Here is a 26240-nt window from a genome sequence, read left to right on the forward strand (position 1 = left end):
ATTTTTCCATGTTTCGACACATTATTAATGAGATCTAACAGACAGTAATGCCAAGGAATGTACAGGGGAAGTGATTACAACCAATGGAATGTAAATAAGAAAGAAAAGTGAGTGAAAAAATAACCATCCGTGAGCAGAAATCGAGCCTATGAGCTTCGAATAACACGTTCGATGCTCTAACAACTGAGCCATCACAGCGGCCTTCCCTCCATCCCCTTTTTTGGGGTTTATATGTGAATTTAGATGTAGCAATGTTAGTCAGCGCCATCTATAGGCCAAGCGACGACTGTGAAACACTCTTTTATGCGCATATAAGGCGTCACGCGACACGTGAACTTTATTACGAGCGGGCAGCTGCTTAGTAGTCCCTCGTATACAACGTAATGACACCAAGTCTGCCAGTACGAGACCCTTGTTAATGAATTGGCGAAAGAAGTGTTCACCTAAGGGCTGGTTTTTCCGTGTTTTGATGCAATAAAAATGAGATCTAACAGACAGTAAAGCCAAGGAATGTACAGGGGAAGTTATTAGAACCAATAAAATGTAAACATGAAAGAAAAGTGGGTGAAAAAATAACCAGCCGTGAGCAGGAATCGAACCTACGACCTTCTAATAAAGCGTTCGACGCTCAAACCACTGAGCTATCACAGCCGCCTTCCCTCCATCCACTATTTTGGGTTTATCTGTGAACGGAGAAGTAGGAGTATTAGTCAGCGCCATCTATAGGCCAAGCGACGAGTGTGAAACACTCTTTTATGCGCAATGTGGCGTCACGTAGCCCGTGAACTTTATTACGAGTGGGCAGCTGATTATTAGTCAATTGTATAAGTCCTAATGACACCAAGTCTGCCAGTATGAGACTCTGGGTAATGAATAAGGGAAAGAGGTGTATACCTAAGGGCTCAATTTTCCATGTTTTGACACATTATTAATGAGATCTAACAGACAGTAATGCCATGGAATGTACAGGGGAAGTGATTACAACCAACAGAATGTAAATAAGAAAGAAAAGTGGGTGAAAAAATAACCACCTGTGAGCAGTAATCGAGCCTACAACCTTCGAATAACACGTTCGATGCTCTAACCCTCGAGCCATCACAGCGGCCTTCCCTCCATCCCCTTTTTTGGGTTTATATGTGAATTTAGATGTAGGAAGATCAGTCAGCGCCATCAATAGGCCAAGCGACGAGTGTGAAACACTTTTTATGCGCATATGTGGCGTCACGTAGCACGTGAACTTTTCTACGAGTGGGCAGCTGACTAATAGTCCCTCGTATACAACTTAATGACACCAAGTCTGCCAGTACGAAACCCTCGTTAATGAATAAGGGAAAGAAGTGTTTACCTAAGGGCTCCTTTTTGCGTGTTTTGACACAATATAATGAGATCTAACAGACAGTAATGCCAAGGAATGTACAGGGGAAGATATTATAGCCGATGGAATGTAAATAAGAAAGAAAAGTGGGTGAAAAAATAACCAGCCTTGAGCAGGAATCGAGCCTACCCTACTGAAACGCTCCGTAAGATGCGGAGACCTCAAGTACGGAATTATTGGAATATGGAAGACGTATGATGCGGACTCCGCATAAGACGTATGATGCGGACTCAGCATGAGACGTATGATGCGGACTTCGCATCTTATGGAAAGACGTATCATGCGGAAATTACTGAAATGTGTGCATGTTACGTCTGAATCTAATGCAAAGCAATATAATGTGTAAATTGAATAGACGTCCACATCTTGAGTACATGCAATACTGAGTACAAATCACAATATTTCTTAAATGTGCATGATGAGGGATTGAATTATCGGCATCTTTCTAATTGTGGTGATGCGGAAGCAAAATTACCTTTTAAATAAAATACATTACAAAACTACTAAATTAACATGCTAGCGATCATAAATGGTGGTTACATTGCAACACAATAATGCAGTGTTTTATGCAAGACTTAAAGAACTTATAAAGTTATTATTATCAATAGAGAAGCATTAATATACACATCAGCCCTGCTACAATCAATATGTTTTTTTATTTGTCTGTATGCTCCAGCTGTGAATAGTGACATTGCAGTTTGATTGTACACAAATGAGGTGACTGCACCGCAATTGCACGAGCTCCACCTAAGCCACAGGATGGTGGCACACTGTAACAGCAATTTTAGAACGAAATGTTTAAACATAAATAATAATCATAGCACTGTGAAAGTGTGGCGCTGTGTTTATCTCAAGAATGCCTTGTGGAGATCGGCGAAATGCTGCTTGAGGCTCCGGCACCACTGTAAATTTCGAAGGTCACTGCCATAGAACTTATGTGTCCTTCATAGGCACCCTGAAATGAAAATATTGGCACAAATAATGTCAGAGACACATCTTAGCACAATAGTTTACATGCACAAGAAATATAACACACAGAATGAAACTGAAAATGTAAGGCACACAATCCTTCATGTTATGCATATGTGAATAATAGAAGCAATGAGTGTATAAATTAGTTCTGCCACATCAAAAAAACAGCATGCTTATCACATTGAAAATAACTAGGCTGTCACGATTTTCAATGGTAGAGATAATCGATTAATATGTCCTAATGAAATTATGATTTAAATGCTTCCTGCACAGTAAAACTTTAGGAACTGCAAGTGAAAGCTCTCAATGTACATTTAATAGTATGTGCATGTACATCTGCTGCCTTTATACTATACAGTTTGTGCACAAAATTAGCATCTTGAACAATTTTGAGAGTTAAATTTATGCAACTTATGAAGGTTAAAATCACCATGAAAGCAAGCAGGACCAGGCAGGTGCCATTAAAAATCTGTGGAAGCCAGATAACTATAACCGAACTGCACACATATAGGGGAGCAAGAGTAACAGAAATTCGGCTGCTGACCCGCATGTCGCAGTATCAAACCCCGGCTCCATTTCCGATGGAGGCAGAAATGCTGTAGGCACGCGTGCTCAGATTTGGGTGTACGTTAAAGAACCCCAAGTAGTCGAAGTTTCCAGTGCCCTCCACTACGGCGTCTCTCATAATCATATAGTGGTTTTCGGACGTGAAACCCCACATATAAATCAAGAATAACAGAAATAAACTGCCACCAGAAAAGTTGGGTTCATGTGCTATCTGTAAGTGCTTACACCTTACTACATACAGCATGCTCATTCCATTTTAAATACCGATATTGAAAATAACTGCTCTATTAGGAATGTAAAAGGTAAGGTAGAACTGAACGACTCTACAAAAAGTGACCCTATTATGACATCACGTTTTCTTATAACAAAATTTACTAAGACTCTCAAATATCAATACGCAAGGAAAAAATCTTCAAAAGAACAATCAAGTTTGAAGTCATAATTTTTAATACGGCTACTATGACTATAACCAAGAAATCGACCTCAACGTGGCTAATGTTAGTTTTTAAGGCCTATGTTCACTAGACAATAAACTATACCACAAAAAGCACAGCGTTCAGGCAAAGCACCACACAAAAAGAAAGCAGTCCTTTTTGTTATTACCTACAATGCCTTTAAAATGGTATTTTTACCTCTACTTTCCGCTTTTTATCTAAGTAGCTGGTGTGAAACAAGTTAACTGAAAATGCACTGTGCCTCCTAAACCTGTTGGTTGAATCTGAAGTTTTAAAACTAGGTGAAGCTTGCACTAAATTAGGCTCCACAAGCCTTGGAACAGCGAGACTACATGACCCTTAGGACTACTTTGGTTACTTGTGTTTTGTTTCTTGGCCTAAGCATAAAGACAAGGGCTTAACTGAATTGCTGCTAACAAACAAATGCTTTCGAAATTGCCCGAGCGTCAAAGGATGCTCAGCCATTTGTTGTTTTTCGCACTGGGCTATTCTACACCAAACATACAAACCATACTGCCTGGCGACCATCACAGATGTATACTTTAAAAAATGATGGTAATTTATTCTTCTGAATGTTTTGAAGAGAAAAAAGTAGTGGTCACGTGGGTACCTTCAGAATTTCGCAGAATGTCGTGCGGGTGTTATTAGTGAGAAGAATTTCAAAGTACCGCTTTTTCTTGCCATATCAAATTTGATCTACATATTAAGTAAAGATGCTTCTTAAAGTGTTTGAAGCCAAGTAACATTAGTGCAATTTTTCTGCTACATAGGCTTTGAAGCATTCAGCCAAACTGTTTATCGTTTGCATTTCTTGTATGGCAATACTGCATTTTGTATGAATATTTGAGCCACAAATACTCACTGCACAGAAGTTATATTTCACAAAAAAAATCATGTTAGGTCCAGATTAGAAATATCACTATATAATCGTTTTTGTCCACATTGAGATGCAATTTGAGCTGTGTGTTTGTCTAGTTGAGAATTACTTTTATGTGTAAGTTGAAAGCAATTAAACACTTCTTGTTACATGGCAAGTGTTATCATTACAATTTTTGTTTAAATGAGGAAAATGATTTTTGAAGTCTTCTATTGAGGGCCATGGGGAACTTCGGAACAGAAGCTGTCGTATATCAAATGCAGAAAACAGCCATCATAAGAAAACTTCAAAAATTCATTTCTACTTTAAGACAAAGTGTAATCATATAACTTGCCATTAAAAAGAGAACTGCTTCCTTGCTTTTGATGTGGCGAAAACATTGCACTAATATTACTGAGCTTCATGCACTACACACAATCACCTTTACTTAATACCTAGACCGAATTTGGTGTAGAAGAGGCAGTATTTTTGAAACACTTTTTACTTTTTACAAACAACACCCAGACGACATCCTGGGAAGTCCAGAAGGCACAATTTAGTTCTCTGCGATATACTCTAGCATTTTGCTGTTTTCAGAAAAATACAATAAACGAGCACAATATTTTTTTTCAAAACACATTTAGGACGGTTGGCAAAATGGCTGGGATGTTTGATGCGTAATTGCCTCACTGCCAGCATTTATTCTTCCGAAGCTCAAGCTATCACCTCTCTGTTACTGCCTCCCTCACATACAATGCCTGCATAGGAAAGAAAAAGAAAGGCAGGTCCGACAAAGTTCACAAGGCAAGATATTTTCATGTTGGATAAAATCATTACCATAAACAGCAGAAAAATAACATTCATTTTGAGTAGTCCAAGACACAAGCTATATACCAGCATACTAAGAGCCAAGCACAAACTTTTCATTTGAACATGTGTGGTGATAGACAGGAAGCACTTATTGCAAGACTGATCAGTCTGTAATTAACTAAATGAAGTACAATGCACTGTTCAATCCAACACCACATAGGCATCTTTGCTATAGCAAAGCCATGTGTCATTGATTCATGCACTAGATGGGACAATGCAAATGTAACAAAAAAGGTGAAAAAAAGAAAAGGGAAAAAAGAAGAAAAGGGGGATGCAAAGTAGGAGCAGTGTAGCACTACTTTTACTTTGCATTCCCCTTTTCTTTCTTCTTTTTTCTTCTTTTCTATCATTTATCTTTTTTTTTGCTTCTCTTACCCCCAACCTCCGACAGGAGAACACTTTGTATCAGCGCAACCTAACTTGAAAAGAAGCAAGGGCTGCACTCTTCTGCGTTATAGGTTTTTTTCAGACAAACATTTCCAACAGGCACACACGCCTACACCAAAAGATGATGTCATTACTGACCCCATTTAAACTAACACGCCAAGGATGACAAGGTGACTTCTAAAAAATAGGTCCTCCTATCGCAACATCGGCCAGCCTGTCTGAAGCACTTCTACTGTTCACCCTGATTACCCCACTAGATGTTTCCATCTGTCGACTCACATCTTATTTTTGGATAACACTAAGAGGAGCTTTCATTGATGAATACGCACGAAAGTTTAGTGATGTATCATGTATCAGATTAAGCAACTCTGTTAAAAAATTATTGATAGCTTGCTTCCAGGCTTTTTATACTGTAGCCTGAAACTTCGTAATGTCTTCAATGCACATGAACCAGATTGACAACGTAATGCACAACATGCTTAAGAATACTGCGAGGAACAAGATAACGACAAAACGACCAGCCACCCAAAATTTTCGCTGTACATGTTTATAAAATGTTCATGTACCCCAAACAAGGTGTTTATGATACAAGCCGAAAAAACCTCCAAGTAGGGCCTTGGAGTCTTCTGGAAGTAGACGTGTTGCATTTTTTCTGTAGAGGGCTTTACACCCATAAGTGAGGAACAAAACTCCTGTATAATGAAGAATGCTGGCAGCTATCAGTTATAGAAAAACCTAATGCAGCTAATCTTCCCCGGCACATCTGTACATTTAGAGAGGTGACGTAGCTTCTGTGATTGTGGCAGTAACTCCAACAGGACCAGTGCGAAAATTGGCACTACTTGGCTAGACAAATGTCCAAACATGCCTGCCCGACTTCCTCTAGCCATCCTGGCTGAACCTGACACATGATTTCTTAACTGCTGGCTGGACATAAACAAAACCACTGAAGCACTCACAATACACAGCGTGAAGTTCCTCTGGAGTGGTCAACTTCGTCTTCTGTGATGAAAGAGCAGCACAGTGTACTGATAAGGCACTCCTTGCAATGGTTTTCAATGCCACACAGTGACCTTGCTGTTCCTGTCGAAGAGAGCTTCGGGAGCTTGGAGGGTGCTTGCTCTTTTCTGGGGGCTGCTGCCAATCCTCGTTTTCTGCTCAAGGTCAACCTGCATAAAATTGTAGACGAGGCTTTAAGAGGTGTATATAATGATATACAAATTTTCGCTGAACACACATTTCCTCGTGGCACACTGAAGAATTTCTTATAAAACTTAAGGCCTCGCATATGCAAACATTTACAATCGATCCGAAGATGCACTTGAGTCTAAAGGAGCAAGTTTGTTATGTAGTGTATATAAAGAAAAGTCATTCAGCACAACCACAACTACAGTTGCACACGAAAACGATATTTTACACGATCCTGTTTATTTACATGGTCCATTTTATTTTATTTACACTGTCCATTTTACACGGTCCTGTTTTACACGATCTGGTCTGCATGAACTCTTGAACTGGGCACCATATAGGTTGAAAGACACACACAGAGTTTGTGACAAACTTAGTTTCCCGTGGAGCATCCTCTTGCACTATAACAACACATCTCAATCTAGTTAGTTGGTCAGAACGAGGTGAAAACAGCTCGCACTTGAAAAGCACGGGCAGAAGGAATGACGCCTGCACCCTGTGCTTTTTGTACATTCTCGTTGAGGGTGCAGTTTTCACCTTATCCTTACGCAATTTCGCATTTATAACATTGTTCGCTGCATAATCTTTGTGGCGCTAAAGTGTGTGATACCGTCATGTGTATCGCATGTATTTTATAAAAATAGAATACAAGATAGCTTGATTAAAATATAACAAAGTGCATCCGGCGCCATGTCCTGTAGCCATTCTTTAGGCAAGTGGCAGAATGATTTATTCTTCAAAACATATCTTACTTGTAACCGCTACAAGAGGTAACTCGTACACTGGCACATTCTGTTTGCCTCTTCAGATTATAAGGTACCTTTTTTACACCAGAAAATCTTCAAGAAGAATAGAAGTGTTGTAATTGTGAAGAAAGAAAAGTAGAAGGAAAAAAAGATAACCTACCCTGTACAGGGACCGAGCCTGCGAACTTCGAATAACATGTCCGATGCTCTATCAACTGAGCTACCAAGGCAGCTATCCCTCTTCCATTTTGTACGGTATATATGTGCATTTATACATGGAAGAGTCAGTCAGCGCTGCCTGTTACCATTATGGCAAGTGTGGGACACCTTTTTTTTGCCTACTGGCAATTACATTACGATTGCAATTACGTTACGATTACTTCCAATATCCCTATACTTCTTTGGCAGCATTATGCATCTGTCAGTTCTCAAAAAATCTGCTAGTCACAGGAGGAGGCAATAGTTCGCCCTCCCACCTAAATGCATGTACTTGAACACATGCACAACTGATAAAAAAAACAAGTCACACACCACTAAGATTACTGAGATTCACTGTTTAGGATTCATGAGTAAAGGAAAGAACTATAAATTTAAGGGTTTGTTGTCTTTGTGGAACGCATTATAATGAGAACTAGCAGAAAATGATGCCAAACAAAATATAGGGGATGTTATCAAAAGTAACTTTAACAAAATTGTGAAAAGAAAAGTGAACAAAAACGTAACTTGGCAACGTTTTTTGACAATTGAATTGACATTACTTTTTCTAACATCCCTTTATTTTACTGGGTAATGTTTTCGGGTAATTCTCATTATTAGAGTGGTGAGTAGGCTGACAAAGAAAGTATATGGCATTGATACTTCTTTTGAACACCTAAAAGTTTGAGGAACCTAAAAGAGCGGAAGCTACTTTGAGTAGACCAGAATATTTAGTTGGAGCGAAAAAAAAACGTACAAACATTTTTACCAGGCTTTTTAACCTATTTTGAGACATAAAAGTGTATGCTGCCAGTAATGTTAGGTACCATTACTTTTGTCACACTATGCACTGTAGCAGGTGTAGTTAGAGTGGCGATAGTGAAGGATTAATCAAGTACGCCACCAACTGCGTTCACATCAATGGTCGCGTATTTTAAAAATAAACCTGCTGTTTAGTAAAAAAAATTTAGAGCATTTATGATTTTATCCAAATCAAGTTAAACCGACTGGGTAAGCAAACTATTTGCATAAAATCAAAAGGCATAAAGTGATTCATGTATTATAACTATGTGAACAATTTCAGCAATGCAGTGCAAAGTGACAACAGTTCTATTAAAAACCCCTCTCATTATAACATGCATGAAAAGCCCCTCACCAGAATATTTATAGTGCATGTAATATCGAGACTACTAGACTGTCTATTGACCTTTTAGAAGAAGGGTATCTCCTTCACATTCAAGGGGCAACCACTTAGCCTTTCCCTGACCTTTTCTGTGAATATTTCCTGAATTTCAAATATCATTAGGATTGATTTAGAGTGAACAGATTTTGCTTATGCATTAAAACCTAGTTCTGTATGTAACTGCAATTATGGGTGCCAAACCATCTCCAATTAATTTTTAACATTTACCTTATTTTTAACTGCAGCAGCACAACTAGCTATGGGTGCCCAAAAAGTAGCTAGAAACAATACCTTTACCTCTTTGAGCCTTTTGGAAGTGTTCAGCTTCTCAGTGCTCACCTTACAACATTTTTTTGAAATATGTGTTTGTGTGCCCACTGCTCTTGCTCCTTGTACAGTGAGGAGGAGCACATGGCAAGAAGAGACAAGAAAGAAGCATAGCGAAAAAAAGCGAAATAAGCGAGGACCTCTTTTGTATCGTACAATGTGTGTAACATTACTATTGCGACAACATATAGACAAATTATCACGGCTATGCATCCATTGTAGAGTCATAAACAGCTGCAACACCACGACTAAATTTCAACCTTGTGTTGGTTTAGGATTCCTTTATAGTGGCAAGCTAATGATATCTGCTTTTGTTTGGCAAATACTAAGATGCAGTGAAATGTGATATGGTAATCTCATTTAGAATGCACGTCATGTGGCTTCATTGTATATGTGGCCACAAATAACTCTGGTTGCAAAGCAATATGGCAGAGCCTAAACAGACGTCCCCGACCACTCCAATCTCAACTTGCCTTTGCTACTTGCCCATTATCATCCCAGCAAAAAATTAATATTTGAATCTGCTACAAATAAGTGCTAGCTCATGCTAAGGATCAAGTATGAAGGGTGTTTTGTCATTATTGAGATCAGTTATTTGTTCAAGAACACTTGCTGTCAAACACAAATACATTGCTGTCAAAGCATCAAGACTCAAATATAAAGCAAAAAGAAGTGTCTCTTTAAAAATTACAGGCCACAAGGCAAGATATATATTTGATATACTTGGGATGTAAGGCACGCACAAGAGGTGCTGCCATATTATACTTTTCCTTGTGTTGAAACCTGCTTGCTTTACTCACCCAACACATCTGTAAAGATGCCGTGAAAACACCAAGGAGCTGATGCAGCAAGGTTGAACACATGTCCAGGGATTCCACCATTCCTAAGCAGCCCTACAGCCTCCACAGTCCTGCAACCATTTGTAAGATAAATATAGTTCTACCCAAAGTTCTTGGTTTACAGACACACATGCAAGACGCATAACCACTCTATAGGAAGTTTGAATGATAATGCGCTGGGTAGCAAAACGGATGCCAATATCAAGTATCCCGGCCTAACGCTTCTTTCTTTCCGTTCTTAATTAATCAATCCATGGTTAATAAATGTTCCCCCAATGTGAAGTGTACTGGCAGTCCGGTGAAGAATTGCAATGTATTTTGAACACAGTCCAATTCATGGCAAGTAAGCATGCAATAGCGTTTTGTCAGCTCTTCGAGAAAAGAGCATGAAGTTTAGCTAAAACCCATGTTTTTTATAAACACTTCTCCATTTGATATAAAAGTTGTGAGCATTATGTAAAGGAACACGGATTCACGTTTAATCAATGATTTCTTATAATGTACTGATATGAATGCAACTAACTGAATATGAAACGATAATTTTTGCTCGAGAATTTAGAGTTATGAACACTATCGCACTTGCCAGCTGCATCTTGTCCAAAACAGTGGCAAGATAGGCTAGTTTCTGTAGGTGAGTAGTAATGAGCAGTGCAAAGTAACAACAAGAAACACCAGTAACAACAGGATGGGGCAAGCACAGACTGCCAACTGTATAAATTATTACACAAAAGTTCGCCTGAATATCAGTCAGACAACTTGTGCAAATGAAGGTCCAGTTGGGCATGAACAAATTACGAAATAAACAATGCCTGCTTTCACTAACAGGACCCTCATTCACATAAAGTATGCAGCGATAGGCCCCTACCGAGGTACATTACAGCATGATGTCACTGGCACATGTAAAAGGTGTGGCTGGAAAAACACTCCCGCTGGTGGCTCAGCCCGGTACAGTCGTGCGGTGTTTGGGGCAAGTTTTTATTTTTCAAAGCTTACACTTCACGTTACAATGTCGACATTAGCTGTAGTATGTGTCAGCAAACATCCAGCTGTGTGGTAAACTGTGCGGTAAATTATTTGCCACGCTGTCTGTTTATCTTGAAGAAGTGAACACACGTGGTGGCCTGTGCGCGCAACAGCGGCATAGTCTTCAAAAATGTGCACTATTGATTGCGGCATGTAGTGTGCATTGAAAGGTATTGAGAATATCTGTTCAACTGAGAATACTGTGTGTGGTGTGTGCAGTGTCAATAACAACGTGTCTTGTTTGCGAAGACGTTAGCACTCATGGCAGGGACCGGTCGATGAAACAACTTGATTCGACATTTTAGTCAAGGTAAATATGCACTTGACGCGACCATCTGCGAGTGGGTACATCTCGGTGTTTGCGCTGTGTGCAGAAAAAAATTGCAAGGTCACCGGGCTGGAAGATACCATTTGCTGAAGCTGCATGTATGAATCGCCCCGACGAGTACGCAAGCTCAATAAAGGTATAACTCGTTTTATCGAAGGCTTCATATTTCTTCATGTAATAAGCAGAGATTCTTGTTTCACATATACTCAGTACCTTTACCGCTCGATATTCATGAAGTGACAATGCAAACAACAAGTTTGTGTGTTAGGTCCTAAGGGAGCAATGTAAATATGCAAATAAGTTGTAGGTGTCAGATGCAGCGATGTAACTGCACAAAAGATTACGTGTATATTAGGCTACAGGTTTAGAATCGCATACATCTCAGTGGTCTATCAGGAACGTCACAAACAACTTCCTTGCCAACCAGCCCTTGCACAGAGGGAGGGAATGGCTGGCACGGTGCTCGAAGTAACGTCACACTATTTGCAAAGATAGAGAGGTTTCTTACTTAGGCAACATTTTGCACAATATGTTTTTTAGATGCAAGACTGTACCTATCCACATTGATCATACTGATGTCTTTTGTTGTTACATTGTGCTGTGAGTTACTAGGCATTTAGTCATCATGATCTTTAAAAGCTAATTTCAGTGTTCTCTCTCATATTGCTGACAACTGTGTTGTTGCATAAATTGGGCAAAAAAGCAACACAGAAAGGCTGCCACAATAAATACACCAACATGGGTATTCTCCTGCAAACAAAAGTCGGCATTGGTCCTGTCATTACTCGTCTTCCTTCTCTCTTAGCCTTGTTTGTGCTGAATCAGCCAAACACCTGATGAGTTAGATGAGAAATATTAACGCATCAAAACTATAAGTGCTTGCATCAGCAACTACACAACAGCGTGATAACCGCACCCCTACCACACAGCAGCGAAACATATTTTGAACATGCTGGCAGTGTATTATTTTATAAAAAGCAACTCTGGCAGATTACAAAATATCACATTGTGCATGCAAGTTTTCTTCAAAGTCAGGCGTACAATGTAGGTGCTGGCCGGTACATTATTAGATACAAGCAAAGGCGTCTTGCAGGTACACATGCAGATTGCACGAACACCTCTCTCTCTCTCTACACTAGGCACACACATTATATCTTTCAACAAGCACACGGCACTGTTTAGGGGCTTAATAACGCTCTACCGTGAATGTATGCTAATCAACTCACTTAGGCGGTTGGCTAGGTGAATCGAGCCAAGTTACGAATTGTATCGCCCGCGAACGTAAACAAAATGTTGCTTTGCATCAAATGGCACTGCAGACTTCGTTTAATCAACAACGTAGCAAGCGCCGTGTGCGTCTTCCTCACTACATTGCACATGTGAAAAAATTGATCACCATACACATGCATGTTGCCGCAGTTGTCTCGAATTAGCTCCAGTAAGGCCGCGCCGACGCGCCATGACTCTGCTGGCGATAGCGTTGTCAAAGCGAATCGGCAACCGCACTCGCAAAGGCGCGTAAGGTTGCCGTTTCACGACGCCTCGTTCGAGTGCAGCAACACACACTTGCACTGAGTGGCATACTTGGTCTACATAAAAAAGTGTCCCCCTTACTTTTAGTTTCTTTCACACTGTCCTGAGGGAAGCGACCACAGGCGTCAGCCGTCACCTCGGAGTCTTTCGAGCGCCCGCCCAACCCGCCGATTCCTTGGACGGCTCGCACTTGATCCGCACTCGAACAACCGCAGGAATAGGGCGCAATCTTAGCACATCACACGAACGAGAAACGGCGCTTCCTTGCGTAAATTTAACATTTCGTGCTGTCGTGTGTAGCAGCGCTAACACATAAGAGACGTACCCAAACGGCATGCCCACAGAAACAAAGAAGACAAACAACATGTGGCTTTAGCTGTGAATGGATTTGACTTGGATATCTGTGTGAGAAAAATAAGAAAAACATCTGTCGCTGCTATAAACTGAAAAAAATGTATGTTATTTGGCAAAATAACTTTAAAAGTGATAAACGGTTATTCAAAAAACAAGTTACAACTTATGAATATTTTCGCAGGTCTTTGTTTTGTTTTTGTTCTAGCAGACGACAGCCTCCTACTGCTTCTACGACAGACGTAGTGCTGTTTCACGTTCGTTGCGTGTCGCCGACGCAAAGCTCTACAGTAGTGATATCAGAGTTATCAATTCTCAATGAATCATAGGATGGCTACAAAGCAGTAACATTTTGACATAGTGCAGTACGCAATCTTTCAAGGTATGACATTTCTTTGCTCTGAAGCAAATCGAAGCAAGCCGGCCGGCGCAATCAGCTGATGTCGCCACTACGCGAGGCATGGTCTTGCGCAATAGCGTCGCGCCCCGCGCTCGATTTGTCATCAAGCGATAGAGCTATCAAGTGGAATACAGCTAGATGCAGGGATTAATGGCGTATCACTCTAATTCCCTGTGGTGGCCGACTCAATCGCAAGAGAGCCCCTGGAAACAACCTTCAACTGCTCAAGCTTGTGTGTGGGTGTAAAAATACTTGTTTTCATCCGCGGCGGGGCAGCAATCTATAGTTGAAAGACATGCGAAAAGCATGTGACGTATATACAATCCCAAAACATATGCACACAACAATAGATACGATCGCATGTCGTACATAAATATGCCAACACATAGCGTGCAAAAAGCAAATTTATATACATAGCTTAAACTCGCTTGCTACCTTTAGCACGAATAGCTTAGCAAGCTAACGCACTCAGTTCACGTACGCGAGCAGAACTAAGCGGCGCAGGTTCGAGTTCCGCCAAGTTTAACTTTGTTTGTTTTTTTTCAACGTTTTTATTGTACTGCTATCTTTTCTAATGCCTTAGGTTCTAAAACAAAATAAAAGCAATATTGCGTTCAAGTACGTATGTGGGACTGTGTTTTTTGCGCAACAATTATTAGTATTTTTATTTTCATTATTAGTTTTTTTATTTATTTCATATTATAACAAAATTAAGAACTAAGGGGAACATTGGGTCTGCTTGATTGTGAAGGGACTCGAGAAGTGAGAAAATTCAAACCAAAAAATTTATTTAGGAAAAAAACAGCATTTCACAGCCGGACCAGTTTCTTCAAGGGTAGGCCCTAGGTATGCGCGAGACTTGCTATATGACTCATCTCAAGCTGTGGCAGTTGAGCGAAGGCAATATCACCGAGAAGCAGTTCCAAAATATATTTTGGTTGATGTTTTTTGATTCCTCCAAAATAAGGGCTGCACAATTGTGATCGAGCCAAACCAAGAATTGTGGGCACAAAGTCATGAGACAGAAAATGAATAATGTTGATAGTTTGAAAAATTGCCCTTAATAAAAGGAAGAGTTATGGAGTGCTACGTAGCTTAACTCGCAGTAGGAATTTTATATATACATATAGATAGTTTAAAATGGACAATGTTGCACACACAGACATTGGTTAAATTTCTTTGCAGCACAGTTGAAGCATCTATGTAGAACTGAAGCCTCAAGAGAAGCTCATGCGTTCTCACTTTATTGCGCTTTACATAGCTTGTATGCGTCCATGCAGCCATGATATGATACATTTTAAAGCATTTGTTTAACCTATAACCTTCTCATTCATTAAAGCTGGCCCATAAGTTGTGTCTTATGTAGCACTACAATTGAAGCGTAATCTGCGTGGTGGTCTGAAACAATGCTTTTGAAAATCTCAAAACGACCCAGCTCTATACACGACCATCCGTGCATCAATGATAAGCACCAATATGTGTTTGTACATACCAGTTGTGCTCTCATACATAATTATTTTTCTGACCACTCCCTCTGCCCCTACCTCGTTTCTGTCGTGAAGCTGTGGCAAGTTGTGTATAGCTGTATTTATATTGTAGGAGCACATACTATCAATAAAAATTATTTTTACGCTACATGCAATTACTTTTCATAGATTTTCATTTCTTTTGTCGGTGCTCAGGAGAGCTAAGCTCATGGTCAATATTTTAAAATGACATTTCTCTTTGCCAATGTAATGAGAACAGTTTCATTAATATTGACAAGTGCATTCGCATTGAATCTAGTTCTCATTAATATTGTTTCTACCAAAAAAACGAGTCCTTGAAGTTATGCTTTTTTTGCTTGATTTGTTTTCGTGTGACAGCATGCAAGTAAAATGACAGTTATTGTCATTCCTTGTGAATGACACATTTTCCGTGTGACAGACTTTAGCACCTGGTCATCTGCAGAAGTTGTATTCATTCTGGAAAAGGGCGAACAGCGGTGACTGACAACACAGACTATCCTGCGTTATTCTTTTGTACTATATATGTCACTGTGCATTCATTTATAACTTTATAGAGCTCGGATTTCCTGCTGAAAATGTGACAACAACTGTAGAGTTTTCACATTTTTGCAACAATCCACATGCCTTTCATACACTATTGCACATTTTCGTAAGCACCTTACAAAATCTGTATATTTCCGTAAGACCTTACATTCTGCATTTTCCTTATGAAAGCTTCTGTACACTTCATACACTTTCCTTATCCTTCCATATCTTCCATCATGAACTCTCTGTATGCTCCATAAGTTTCCTTATCTTTCCTTATCCTTCCATATACTCCATAAAGAGCTTTCCATATATGCCATACATTTTCCTTATCTTTCCGTATACTCCATAACAAGCGTTCCGTATACGCCATACAATTTCCTTATCCTTCCTTACACTTCATAAGAAGCTTTTCGTAAATGCCAAACGACTTCCGTATATTTCCATAAAACTACATATTTTTTCCGTATGTAGCATAAGGAAAAGTTACGGAGTCCATATATTTTCCGTAAGATTTCATACGGAACGTTTCAGTAAGGTACGGCCTTCGAATAACACGCTCGATGCTCTAACCACTGAGCTATCACAGCGGCCTTCCCTCCATCCCCTTTTTTGGGTTTATATGTGAATTTAGATGTAGGAGTGTTAGTCAGCGCCATCTATAGGCCAAGCGACGACTGTGAAACAGACTTTTATGCGCAATGTAGCATCACGTAGCCCGTGAGCTTTATTACGAGCGGGCAGCTGTTTAATAGTCCCTCGTATACAACCTAATGACACCAAGTCTGCCAGTACGAGACCCTCGTTAATGAATAAGAGAAAGAAGTGTTTACCTAAGGGCTCGTTTTTCCGTGTTTCGACGCAATACTAATGAGATCTAACAGACAGTAATGCCAAGGAATGTACAGGAGAAGTTATTAGAACCAATGGAATGTAAATAAGAAAGAAAAGTGGGTAAAAAAATAACCAGCCGTGAACAGGAATCGAGCCTACGACATTCGAATAACACGTTCGATGCTCTAACCGCTGAGGTATCACAGGGGCCTTCCCTTCATCCACTTTTTTGGGTTTATATGTGAATTTTGAAGTAGGAGTGTCAGTCAGCGCCATATATAGGCCAAGCGACGAGTGTGAAACACTCTTTTATGCGCAATGTGGCGTCACGTAGCCCGTGAACTTTATTACCAGCGGGCAGCTGTTTAATCGTTCCTCGTATACAACCTAATGACAACAAGTCTGCCAGTACTAGACACTCGTTAATGAATAAGGGAAAGAACTGTTTACCTAAGGGCTCGTTTTTCCGTGTTTTGACAACAAAATAATGAGATCTAGCAGACAGTAATGCCAAGGAATGTACAGGTGAAGTTATTAGAACCAATAAATTGTAAGTTTAAAAGAAATGTGGGTGAAAAAATAACCAGCCGTGAGCAGGAATCGAGCCTACGACCTTCGAATAACACGTTCGATGCTCTAACCACTGAGCTATCACAGCGGCCTTCCCTCCATTCCCTTTTTTGGGTTTATATGTGAATTTAGATGTAAGAATGTCAGTCAGCGCCATCTATAGGCCAAGCGACGACTGTGAAACACTCTTTTATGCGCATATAAGGCGTCACGTAACACGTGAACTTTATTACGAGCAGGCAGCTGCTTAGTAGTCCCTCGTATACAACCTAATGACACCATGTCTGCCAGTACGAGACCCTTGTTAATGAATAAGGGAAAGAAGTGTTCACCTAAGGGCTCGTTTTTCTGTGTTTTGACGCAGTATTAATGAGATCTAACAGACAGTAATGCCAATGAATGTACAGGGGAAGTTATTAGAACCAATAAAATGTAAATATAAAAGAAAAGTGGGTGAAAAAATAACCAGCCGTGAGCAGGAATCGAACCTACGACCTTCTAGTAAAGCGTTCGACGCTCAAACCACTGAGCTATCACAGCCGCCTTCCCTCCATCCACTTTTTTGGGTTTATATGTAAACTGAGAAGTAGGAGTATTAGTCAGCGCCATCTATAGGCCAAGCGACGAGCTTGAAACACTCTTTTATGCGCATATGTGGCGCCACGTAGCACGTGAACTTTATTACGAGCGGGCAGCTGACTATTAGTCCCTCGTATAAAACCTAATGACACCAGGTCTGGCAGTACGAAACCCTGGTTAATGAATAAGAGAGGAAGTGTTTACCTAAGGGCTCCTTTTTGCGTGTTTTGACACAATACTAATGAGATCTAATAGACAGTAATGCCAAGGAATGTACAGGGGAAGATATTATAGCCGATGGAATGTAAATAAGAAAGAAAAGTGGGTGAAGAAATAACCAGACTTGAGCAGGAATCGAGCCTACGACCTTCGAATAACACGTTCGATGCTTTAACCACTGAGCTATCACAGCGGCCTTCCCTCCGTCCAGTTCTTTGGGTATATATGTGAATTTCGATGTAGGAGTGTTAGTCAGCGCCATCTATAGGCCAAGCGACGACTGTGAAACACTCTTTTATGCGCATATAAGGCGTCACGTAACATGTGAACTTTATTCCGAGCGGGCAGCTGCTTAGTAGTCCCTCGTATAAAACCTAATGACACCAAGTCTGCCAGTACGAGACTCTCGTTAATGAATAAGGGAAAGAAGTGTTTACTTAAGGGCTCCTTTTTGTGTGTTTTGACACAATATAATGAGATCTAAGAGACAGTAATGCCAAGGAGTGTACAGGGGAAGTTATTAGAACCAATGGAATGTAAATAATGTGAAGAGGTTTATTAGCCGTTAAAGGCAGCGACGAGACAGCGTGATGAACCGTCCAGCGATCGGCACAGCAACGAACCGAAGCACGAGCCGAGAGAGCCGGGCGTTGGCGATGCTGCTCGCTGCAGGCACATCTTCTTCTTCACAATCGCCCCCGCTGAAAAAGGAGCCATCCTGGCGACTTAAGAAGTTTCAGGCAAAGGCTCATGGTACGGTTTCAGTCGGGAAACATGGACGATGTCACGTGCACGCCGGCGCATGTCGTCCGATCGGGAAACTGGTTCAATTAGGAAATTAACCGGAGAGGTTTTCTCCAAAACGGTGTAAGGCCCCTCGTACCGGGGGACAAGTTTCGAGGAGAGTCCCGATGTTTGGTATGGGATGGCAAGCCACACAAGAGACCCTGGGGCGTAGCTGGGATCCGGAAGAGAGGTGCTACGGGTTTCTTTCTGGCGTTGTTGCTCTTCCGAGGTGAACGTACGGGCGAGCTGGCGGCACTCTTCGGCTTGTCTAGCAGCATCGGAGATAGGTGGACACTCGGAAGCATCAGGACGGTAGGGAAGTAGGGTATCGATTGTATGAGAAGGCTCACGTCCGTAAAGAAGAAAGAAAGGTGAGAATCCCGTGGTGGTTTGTACTGCGGTGTTATATGCGAACGTGACGTATGGGAGAACACGGTCCCAGTTGCTATGATCAGATGCCACGTACATTGAGAGCATATCACCTAGCGTGCGGTTGAACCGTTCCGTTAGTCCGTTAGTCTGCGGGTGGTATGCTGTCGTTTTCCGATGAATGACGTGGCATTCCGAAAGCAGAGTTTCGACGACCTCGGAAAGGAAAGCGCGGCCTCTGTCACTAAGGAGCTCTCGAGGTGCACCATGTCGAAGGATAAAGCGTTGCAAAATGAAAGAGGCGACATCCTGAGCTGTAGCGCTCGGCAATGCGGCTGTTTCGGCGTAGCGTGTCAGGTGGTCAACCGCCACTATAATCCACCGATTACCACCTGGTGTCAATGGAAGGGGACCGTAGAGGTCAACGCCGACGCGATCAAATGGCTTGGCAGGGCATGGAAGTGGCTGCAATGCGCCAGTCGCACGTGGCAGTGTTGATTTACGTCGCTGGCAGTCAGGACAGCACTGCACGAATTCACGTACAAAATTGTACATGCCGCGCCAGTAATAGCGATGGCGAAGGCGTTCATATGTTTTGAACACTCCGGCGTGGCCACATTGTGGATCGTCGTGAAGGGAGGCGCATACTTGCGATCGTAAAGTGCGTGGAATGACCAGCAACCACCGGCGGCCATCGGGAGCGTAGTTGCGTCAATGAAGAAGTTGATCGCGGATGGCGAAATGGAAAGCTTGACGTCGGAGGGATCGAGATACTGGAAGGTTGGGCGTGCCAGATAAATATTCGATAAGAGAGGCGATCCACGGGTCACGACGTTGTTCGGTGGCAATCGAGTCGAGATTTAGCGATGACAAGGTCTGGAGGCAAGTGTTTCCGCACGTCTGATCTGGTGGTAAAGGTGAGCGGGACAGGGCATCAGCGTCAGAGTGTTTGCGTCCGCAGCGGTATACGACGCGAATGTCGTACTCCTGGATGCGGAGTGCCCATCGCGCAAGGCGGCCAGAAGGGTCTTTCAACGTGGAGAGCCAGCAAAGCGCGTGGTGATCAGTTACTAGATCGAACGGGCGGCCGTATAAGTACGGCCGGAACTTTCCAAGCGCCCACACCAGAGCCAAACACTCTTTTTCTGTCACGCTGTAATTAGTTTCGGCTTTCGTCAGAGTGCGGCTAGCGTAGGCTACAACGTATTCTGAATAGCCGGGCTTTCGTTGAGCGAGGACCGCGCCTAGCCCGACGCCGCTGGCGTCGGTGTGCACTTCGGTAGGAGCCGTCGGGTCGAAGTGGCGAAGAATAGGTGGGGAAGTGAGCAGACGGCGCAGAGTAGTGAAGGCAACGTCACACGCAGGGGACCAGGAGGTGAGGTTCACGTCACCGCGAAGAAGCTGGGTTAACGGTGACATGATAGATGCAAAATTTCGAACAAAGCGCCGGAAATAGGAGCATAGGCCTACAAAACTGCGAAGTTCTTTCATGGTCGTCGGCTTGGGAAATTCTGCGACTGCTCGAAGTTTTACTGGGTCTGGTAATACGCCGTGCTTGGACACGATGTGGCCTAGGATGACGAGCTCGCGTGCAGCAAAGCGGCATTTTTTCAGGTTAAGCTGCAGACCAGCGTTGGTCAGACAACTCAAAACGTGCCTGAGGCGAAGGAGGTGCGTAGGAAAGTCGTGGGAGAAAACCAAGACATCGTCGAGGTAACAGAGGCACATATTCCATTTGAGGCCACGTAGCGTATTATCCATAAGACGCTCAAACGTGGCAGGCGCGTTACAAAGCCCAAAGGGCATGACGTTAAATTCATATAGTCCGTCTGGTGTAATAAATGCCGTTTTTTGGCGATCGGCTTCTGCCATTGGGACCTGCCAGTAGCCAGACCGCAAATCTAGCGACGAGAAAAATTCCGCTCCGTGAAGAGTGTCAATGGCGTCATCAATGCGCGGCAAAGGATAGACGTCCTTGCGGGTTATCTTATTCAAACGACGATAGTCCACGCAAAATCGGATAGATCCGTCTTTCTTACGCACCAGGACGACGGGAGATGCCCAGGGACTGTGGGATGGTCGAATGACGTCTCTACGAAGCATATCTTCAACTTGATCGTTGATGACGCGGCGCCAGTGTCAACAAGGGCGAAAGTACAATAACCTTCAACAGTTACTGCGACCACGTTAGCAGGAGAGGAGCGAGGGCTTAGACAGTTCGAAAACGGCGCAGTTCTTGCCTCTTGAACTGCGTTGCTTAGTTTTCCTGGTCAGAAGGTCTGGGCCGGCGACGCATTGGGGAGGGCGATCGCCGACGAGGAGAGGGTGCGCGCGGCGTCACGAAGTTGGGGTCGTTAGGAGGGGCATAGCGAGGTGACGACACCGGCCCGTATTGCGCGAAGGGTTGGCTGCCGGGTTGCGACGATCGGACATAGTCGCCGAACGTCTGAGGTCGACGGCGGCAGTAGCGGGCAACGTGTCCGGGAGTAAAGCAGGCGTAGCATATCGGTCGGTTATCACGCGTCCTCCAAGAATTGGCTACTGGTGGTGCCGCCCAAGGTGCAGTATAAGCAGCCGGGTGTGCGGGCTGTGAGCGCGAGGTATAGGGTGGTTGCGGAAGCCTACGCACAGCGTCTGCATATGTGAACGGCGCTGCTACAGGCTGTATCACTTGCGAGCAGGCGACAGGAGGAGCCACAGGCTGCGCTGCATACGTTAGGGGCGCGGCCACAGGCTGCACGGCTGGCGGATAGGCGACAGGAGGGCCTACCAGCTGCGCGGCACGCTGGCAGTGGGCAAGGCTGGAACCGTCCAGCGATCGGCACAGCAACGAACCGAAGCACGAGCCGAGAGAGCCGGGCGTTGGCGATGCTGCTCGCTGCAGGCACATCTTCTTCTTCACAATAACAAAGAAAAGTGGGTAAAAAATAACCAGCCGTGAACAGGAATCGAGCCTACGACATTCGAATAACACGTTCGATGCTCTAACCGCTGAGGTATCACAGCGGCCTTCCCTTCATCCACTTTTTTGGGTTTATATGTGAATTTTGAAGTAGGAGTGTCAGTCAGCGCCATATATGGGCCAAGCGACGAGTGTGAAACACTCTTTTATGCGCAATGTGGCGTCACGTAGCCCGTGAACTTTATTACCAGTGGGCAGTTGATTAATAGTTCCTCGTATACAACCTAATTACAAGTCTGCCAGTACTAGACACTCGTTAGTGAATAAGGGAAAGAACTGTTTACCTAAGGGCTCGTTTTTCCGTGTTTTGACAACAAAATAATGAGATCTAGCAGACAGTAATGCCAAGGAATGTACAGGTGAAGTTATTAGAACCAATAAATTGTAAATTTAAAAGAAATGTGGGTAAAAAATAACCAGCCGTGAACAGGAATCGAGCCTACGACATTCGAATAACACGTTCGATGCTCTGACCGCTGAGGTATCACAGCGGCCTTCCCTTCATCCACTTTTTTGGGTTTATATGTGAATTTTGAAGTAGGAGCGTCAGTCAGCGCCATATATGGGCCAAGCGACGAGTGTGAAACACTCTTTTATGCACAATTTGGCGTCACGTAGCCCGTGAACTTTATTACCAGCGGGCAGTTGATTAATAGTTCCTCGTATACAACCTAATTACAACAAGTCTGCAAGTACCAGACCCTCGTTAATGAATAAGGGAAAGAAGTGTTTACCTAAGGGCTCGTTTTTCCGTGTTTTGACAACAAAATAATGAGATCTAACAGACAGTAATGCCCCAAGGAATGTACAGGTGAAGTTATTAGAACCAATAAATTGTAAATTTGAAAGAAATGTGGGTGAAAAAATAACCAACCGTGAGCAGGAATTGAACCTACGACCTTCGAATAACGCGTTCGATGCTCTAACCACTGAGCTATGACAGCGGCATTCCCTTCATCCACTTTTATTTAGGTTTATATGTGAAGTGAGAATTAGGAGTACTTGTCAGCGCCGTCTATAGGCGAAGCGACGAGTGTGAAACACTCTTTTATGCGCTTCTGGCGTCACGTAGCACGTGAACTTTATTACGAGCGGGCAGCTGATTATTAGTCCCTCGTATAAAACCTAATGACACCAAGTCTGCCAGTACGAGACTCTCGTTAATGAATAAGGGAAAGAAGTGTATACCTAAGGGCTCATTTTTCCAAGTTTTGACAAAATAATAATGAGATCTTACAGACAGTAATGCCAAGAAATGTACAGGGGAAGTTATTAGAAGTAATGGAATGTAAATAAGAAAAAAAGTGGGTGAAAAAATAACCAGCCGTGAACAGGAATCGAATCTACGACCTTCGAATAACGCGTTCGATGCTCTAACCAACAAGCTATCACAGCGGCGTTTCCTACATCCACTTTTTTGGGTTTATATGTGAATTTAGAAGTAGGTGTGTCAGTCAGTGCCATCTATAAGCCAAGCGACGAGTGTGAAACACACTTTATGCGGATATGTGGCGTCACGTACCACGTGAACTTTATTACGAGCGGGCAGCTGACTAGTAGTCTCTCGTATACAAGCTAATGACACCAAGTCTGCCAGTACGAGAGCCTCGTTAATGAATGAGAGAAAGAAGTGTTTACCTAAGGGCTCCTTTTTGCGTGTTTTGACACAATACTAATGAGATCTAACAGACAGTAATGCCAAGGAATGTACAGGGGAAGTTATTAGAACCAATGGAATGTAAATAACAAAGAAAAGTGGGTAAAAAAATAATCAGCCGTGAACAGGAATAGAGCCTACGACCTTCGAATAACATTTTCGACGCTCTAACCGCTGAGCTATCACAGCGGCCTTCAGTTCATCCAATTTTTTGGGTTTATATGTGAATTTAGAAGTAGGAGTGTCAGTGAGCGCCATATATACGCATAGCGACGAGTGTGAAACACACTTTACGCGCAATGTAGCATCACGTAGCCCGTGAACTTTATTACGAGCAGGCAGCTGAATAATAGTCCCTCGTATACAACCTAATGACACCAAGTCTGCCAGTGCGAGACCCTCGTTAATGAATAAGAGAAAGAAGTGTTTACCTAAGGGCTCCTTTTGGGTTGTTTTGACACAATACTAATGAGATCTAACAGGCAGTAATGCCAAGGAATATACAGGGGAAGTTATTAGAACCAATAGAATGTAAATAACAAAGAAAACAGGGTAAAAAAATAACCAGCCGTGAACAGCAATCGAATCTACGACCTTCGAATAATGCTTTCGATGCTCTAACCACTAAGCTATCACAGCGGCGTTTCCTACAACCACTTTTTTGGGTTTATATGTGAACTTAGAAGTAGGTGTGTCAGTCAGCGCCATCTATAAGCCAAGCGACGAGTGTGAAACACACTTTATGCGGATTTGTGGCGTCACGTACCACAGGAACTTTATTACGAGCGGGCAGCTGACTAGTAGTTTTTCGTATACAAGCTAATGACACCAAGTCTGCCAGTACGAGAGCCTCGTTAATGAATGAGAGAAAGAAGTGTTACCTAAGGGCTCCTTTTTGCGTGTTTTGACACAATACTAATGAGATCTAACAGACAGTAATGCCAAGGAATGTACAGGGGAAGTTATTAGAACCAATGGAATGTAAATAACAAAGAAAAGTGGGTGAAAAAATAACCAGCCGTGAAAAGGAATAGAGCCTACGACCTTCGAATAACATTTTCGATGCTCTAACCGCTGAGCTATCACAGCGGCCTTCAGTTCATCCACTTTTTTGGGTTTATATGTGAATTTAGAAGTAGGAGTGTCAGTGAGCGCCATATATACGCTTAGCGACGAGTGTGAAACACACTTTATGCGCAATGTAGCATCACGTAGCCCGTGAACTTTATTACGAGCAGGCAGCTGAATAATAGTTCCTCGTATACAACCTAATGACACCAAGTCTGCCAGTGCTAGACCCTCGCTAATGAATAAGAGAAAGAAGTGTTTACCTAAGGGCTCCATTTGGCGTGTTTTGACACAATACTAATGAGATCTAACAGGCAGTAATGCCAAGGAATATACAGGGGAAGTTATTAGAACCAATGAATGTAAATAACAAAGAAAAGTGGGTAAAAAAATAACCAGCCGTGAACAGGAATTGAGCCTACGAGCTTCGAATAACGCGTTCGATGCTCTAACCGCTAAGCTATCACAGCGGCGTTTCCTACATCCACTTTTATGGGTTTATATGTGAATTTAGAAGTAGGTGTGTCAGTCAGCGCCATCTAAAAGCCAAGCGACGAGTGTGAAACACACTTTATGCGGATATGTGGCGTCACGTACCACGTGAACTTTATTACGAGCGGGCAGCTGACTAGTAGTCTCTCGTATACAAGCTAATGACACCAAGTCTGCCAGTACGAGAGCCTCGTTAATGAATGAGAGAAAGAAGTGTTTACCTAAGGGCTCATTTTTCCATGTTTTGACACAATAATAATGAAATCTTACAGACAGTAATGTCAAGAAATGTACAGGGGAAGTTATTAGAAGTAATGGAATGTAAATAAGAAAAAAAGTGGGTGAAAAAATAACCAGCCGTGAACAGGAATCGAATCTACGACCTTCGAATAACGCGTTCGATGCTCTAACCACTAAGCTATCACAGCGGCGTTTCCTACATCCACTTTTTTGGTTTTATATGTGAATTTAGAAGTAGGTGTGTCAGTGAGCGCCATCTAAAAGCCAAGCGACGAGTGTGAAACACACTTTATGCGCAATGTAGCATCACGTAGCCCGTGAACTTTATTACGAGCGGGCAGCTGAATAATAGTCCCTCGTATACAACCTAATGACACCAAGTCTGCCAGTGCGAGACCCTCGTTAATGAATAAGAGAAAGAAGTGTTTACCTAAGGGCTCCTTTTGGCGTGTTTTGACACAATACTAATGAGATCTAACAGGCAGTAATGCCAAGGAATATACAGGGGAAGTTATTAGAACCAATGGAATGTAAATAACAAAGAAAAGTGGGTAAAAAAATAACCAGCCGTGAACAGGAATTGAGCCTACGACCTTCGAATAACACGTTCGATGCTCTAACCGCTGAGGTATCACAGCGGCCTTCCCTTCATCCACTTTTTTGAGTTTATATGTGAATTTAGAAGTAGGAGTGTCAGTAAGCGCCATATATAGGCCAAGCGACGAGTGTGAAACACTCCTTTATGCGCAATGTGGCGTCACGTAGCCCATGAACTTTATTACGAGCGGGCAGCTGATTAATAGTTCCTCGTATACAACCTAATGACACCAAGTCTG

General features: G+C 42.5%; 1 protein-coding gene and 1 non-coding gene across 2 annotated transcripts in view; one reads left to right on the plus strand and one right to left on the minus strand.

Moving 5' to 3' along the window:
* The window catches only part of LOC142764763 (uncharacterized), a 422070-nt gene that overhangs the window by 99774 nt on the left and 296056 nt on the right, over positions 1-26240 (plus strand). The gene's annotated exons all lie outside the window — the stretch shown is intronic.
* TRNAT-UGU (transfer RNA threonine (anticodon UGU)) lies at positions 17048-17120 on the minus strand. Its single transcript has one exon. It is a non-coding gene; the product is annotated as a tRNA-Thr (tRNA).

The sequence above is a fragment of the Rhipicephalus microplus genome, chromosome 6, assembly GCF_043290135.1.
Source record: "Rhipicephalus microplus isolate Deutch F79 chromosome 6, USDA_Rmic, whole genome shotgun sequence".
In the NCBI taxonomy this organism is placed as follows: Eukaryota; Metazoa; Arthropoda; class Arachnida; order Ixodida; family Ixodidae; genus Rhipicephalus; species Rhipicephalus microplus.